Source organism: Lactuca virosa, chromosome 8, assembly GCF_052849685.1.
Source record: "Lactuca virosa cultivar CGN04683 chromosome 8, Lactuca_virosa_CGN04683_v6, whole genome shotgun sequence".
Taxonomy (NCBI): Eukaryota; Viridiplantae; Streptophyta; class Magnoliopsida; order Asterales; family Asteraceae; genus Lactuca; species Lactuca virosa.
Window position 1 is genome coordinate 108992231 of NC_136433.1, and position 4193 is coordinate 108996423.

The following is a 4193-nucleotide window of genomic DNA, read 5'->3' on the forward strand; positions in this document are numbered from 1 at the left end:
GAAAGAATAAGAGGAGCCGTCTTAGGAAATGACTTAACTTAAAAGACAGATGACGCCCCAGCTTGACTCGAGATCAAGACTCCTTACAGCTCGCACCAATAGCGGAGCGGCCGGAGATTGATTGAAAAGTCGCAGCCCTGCCGCCCCCCTAGCCTACCTACTCGTGTTCGTAGCTCGATCGGAGGTCAAGACTGTGGTCCGGCGGAAAAACAGAAGTCGTCCGTATCAAGTGATACGTGAATTGCTCAGTAGTGCTTCGCCACTACCGTAGCTGGCGGAAATAGCTTAATTGGTAGAGCATAGCCTTGCCAAGGCTGAGGTTGAGGGTTCAAGTCCCTCCTTCCGCTCCCGGCTTCGTCGTTTAGTGGTAACGAGTGTGCGCCCCTTTAGAGATAGGGGTGAGCAGCAAGCAACCCCTTGTATAGGGTTCCAAACCTATCTTCCTAATAAGAAGAAAGGGGCAAGCCAAAACCTAGTCCTAACAAGTTGCTGGCTTTTCATCAGCCCTTGCGCGCTAGCCTTTTCCCTTACTAGTAAGGGGCTGCTAGTTGTAGCGCGCATTGTACTAGTGAATAGGAAAAGCGAATTGAGATTACTAATGACGGATGGAGGTTGAGGATAGAACATGTTCGGTCCCTCGCCCTTATCTCCTTCGCCGGAGACTTCAAATGATGGGAATCCTATCGAGAAAGAAGAGGTATAAGCATCGCCTCTCGATCCAATCCGTCTTCCCTGGCCTCCCCAAAACACACTTGATACGAAAGAGACCTCCCGCCATAGAGAAGAGATCTCAAGTCTGGGTCCCCTCGATCACCCTCCCTTGAACCTGAACTGGTCGAGAGAGATGAACCCGCACCACATTTTATAACCTTCGAACCGAAAGCCCCAACTAGAGATGGAATTCCAGAACCTAAACCACTCCGTTGAGAGCTCCGTGACTCGTTCAAGGGAAGGTCCACCAATGATTGCCATTCTCCCCCTATTTGTCTCTTGATCCCTCATTCCACTAATCCGTTGTTACTTTACTGATTCATTCAAGGCATAGACTCCCTCTTTGTCTTATTAGCGCAGGTGTTCGGCAACGATGAAAGCCGCTTAAGACTCGAAGAAAGAGGGCTAGGCCCCCGGGAGGGCTTTCAGGGACTGGGTAGGGTGGATTATAGAGCTAGGGGCTAAGGTTTGTCCATTGGGATTGGGCATGGACGAACCTCGACTGGGCCAGCATTGATGAAAAATGACAAAAGAAAAATTTCTCCCATCGCATCATTAACCGGTGTAGGATTAAAGATCAGGTCCAGGATTCGAGTCAAATCGACCTTCCCTCTCATCTCAGGGTGAGGCAAGGAATTCAAGCAAATGTTCGTTCTTCAATATCTCGGCTGCTCAAGAAGTTGGACTAGCTGCTCCTCCGACCCGGAGTGGATTCTAGTGGAAGGGCAGAGCAAAGCCTTGCAGTAGGAAGGTGTTCGTTGCTGGGACGGGTTCAAACTGGACTGAAGGGAGGAGGAATTCAATAGTCCTCTCTTCCTGGGGATTCATCACTGGCTAGGGCTTTCGAATCAAAGCATGGGCATCTGCAACTAAGAGGGAGCAGTAGATCGCCGATGGAAGAGCCATGTCAGTAAACTTCTATTGGGACTTCTATGGATTATGGATTCGACTAGAGGGACTCCTAGCAGCAAACTAGTATAAAGGGGCCCCAGACGCAGGAGCCGCCAGCCGGATCGACCAACAAATGATAGGCCAGAGGGATGGGCTCATTCGACTAATCAGTGATCCCTGGGCCTACCTAACACAGATGTCCCTGAAATGAAATAGGGGATTGGTTGATTGGAAAGCTCGGGCAGGAGTAGGACATTCCATACAATTCCGATTCGCTAGCCTCTCAAATCCCATTTTTGAATCGGGGTGAATTCTAAGGTTCCTTATTCCGGTTGTAAAGCGGAAGAAGAGGGAGAAGGGGCACAGCCCCACCAGCAGCCCACGTTTCCGACCCGAAAGGAATTGCAAATGAAAGAAGAATCTGTGTGCACTATCCATGGAGTGGAGTGACTCTTCTGAATCTCCTCTTCTCTATCTCCGCCTTTTTTTTTTGCCTTCGGCTATTACCGGCTGGCAACGCTTGGCCCAACATTGGATTTGTTTGAAAACAATACAACCAAGGTGGCGTTCATTCAATCAAAGCTTTTATGCCCTAGCACTAATGACTCTCTTTTGAAAGAAAGGAATGCAGGGAACAAGTCTTTCCTTTCCACTGGTTCTTGAAAGCTCTCAATCCCCGCTTCTCCCATATTGATTCTCCCTCTCGCATCGGTTCTGCATCAGATAATGAGCCCATGCGCAAACTTTCTCTTTTATTGGCGCCCGATAGGTAGGCTATTAGATTGAGTCGAAAGCCTACCAACGCATAAAGGTTCCGATTCGAGCGAGAGCCCAAACGGGGGAGGCGAGAACATCTTGATCGAAAGCTCCACTGTTCTGAATAGTGAGAAAGACTTTTTCAAATTTGATCAAATCGATCGATAATTTTTTAATATCTTAGGTGGGCCAACCGACCGACCGAGTTGGGATGGGCGTCCATGTCACAGAACCTTTCTCTAGCCAAGAATCCCATTATTTATCGAATCGAGGCGGATCCAATTCATTGGCAAATGAAAAATCTACCGTTTTCACACTCAGAAAAACCTAGAAAAGAGGAAGAGTCACTAAGACAAGAGCTAGGTAAGCAAGCAAGAAGGAGAGGCTAGAAAAGGCAGGGGCTCTCCATCTCTAGGAAGATTGTGTCCAGGATCTGGTAATCTAAAGCCTTGCTTCTTCTGGTCGGCTCGTATTAGCCTGTGCTTTATTACAGGTAGTCATTCCCCCGTTCCTTTAGTCTTTTCAACGGTACTTGAATCTTAAGTCGCGGTCATGTCTCGCCCCCCCGGTATAGTGACCGGTTCCATGTTTTCCCCTAATTTCATCAGTTCCAGGCTCAAGTGCCTGTTCATCCATCTTCATTCCAAAGGCGAGCATATCCATTGAGTGACTGTAACTGCTATCGTTTACAGTCAATAGTTCTTAACCAACCCTTTCTCTTAGAGCTTTATAAAGCTTGAAGAGAGAATAGGGAGTAAGGGGGACCTTCGCTTCATTAGAAATTGGACCCGGACCTTCTTTCTTCTCCTGCGGAGCCCTGATAAAGTAACCGGCGGCAGGTTAGTAAAGTTCTCCTGCTTGCGGATTTTTCCCTGCGCTGATTCAGGAGCCTTCTTCTTTAGTCTAGGATTCTCAAAAAAGAAAAAAAAAACAAAAAAAGAAGCGGCTGGGCGAGAACAAGAAGGGGTCGTCGTCCGGCGGCCGTCTACTAAGCGAAGAGCCGCTCGCTTCCTTTTATTCGCACATAAGATGTGCAGGTTAGGGGAAGAGAAGCAAGCTAGCCCCGCCTACCTCCCATCTATATCTATAGGCGGCAATGGTAAGAGCTGGTAAGCATGGTAACAGTATCGGCGGCCGGGGCCGGTGCTCCGCGTTCTATCTAGGTTCCGCTCTTATGTACGCCCGGGTCTTCAATAGAAGAACCCGTGTGAGTGGGAAGGGATTGAATCATTCATTCATCTTTTATGTCTTCTTCCGTGATCCATTTCATGTCAACTCTAATTAGTTATAAAAAGGCCTACTTTACAAAGGGAACGTAGTTTCCCGGGAACCTTTTCCCGGTAACCGGCCGCATCGGCCCCTTCGTTACCGTCAGCATTTGGTACTCTCTCGATAGCTTCAATAGTTCACTGAAAGCCTTTGGTGTAATGAACCGCAAGCCCTTCAGAAAGAAAGACATAATAAAAAAAAGATAAGAAAGGTTTGGTTACGGGAACCAACGGTGACGAAGGTTACCTACTTTCGGTGGACGTGGAGCCAACGAGTTCAGTCGAACAGCGTAACGAGTCTAAGGTTACAGAAGCGTTCGCCTACTTTGATAGGCATAGCATTGCAAGCAAATAGAGCAGAGAGCTTACCCTTTCTTTCTATTAGAGTCGTGACCTTGTTGTAGTCGGTCCTAAAGAACCTTTCTGCTTACTTGCTATATCCCCGCGTCCTTGCACGGCTCGGCTCGTTCTTCGAGCCCTGCTTCCCCCTTCCCCCTCTTCCCGTTCTACCGTCCAAAACAGGCCGTATGGAGTATAGCCAAGTGGTAAGGCATCGGTTTTTGGTAC

At 48.3% G+C, this 4193-nt stretch overlaps 1 non-coding gene across 1 annotated transcript; it reads left to right on the forward strand.

Annotated features, from left to right (window-relative positions):
* Positions 1–274: 274 nt before the first annotated feature.
* Positions 275–347, forward strand: TRNAG-GCC (transfer RNA glycine (anticodon GCC)). The gene has a single exon. It is a non-coding gene; the product is annotated as a tRNA-Gly (tRNA).
* Positions 348–4193: the final 3846 nt, after the last annotated feature.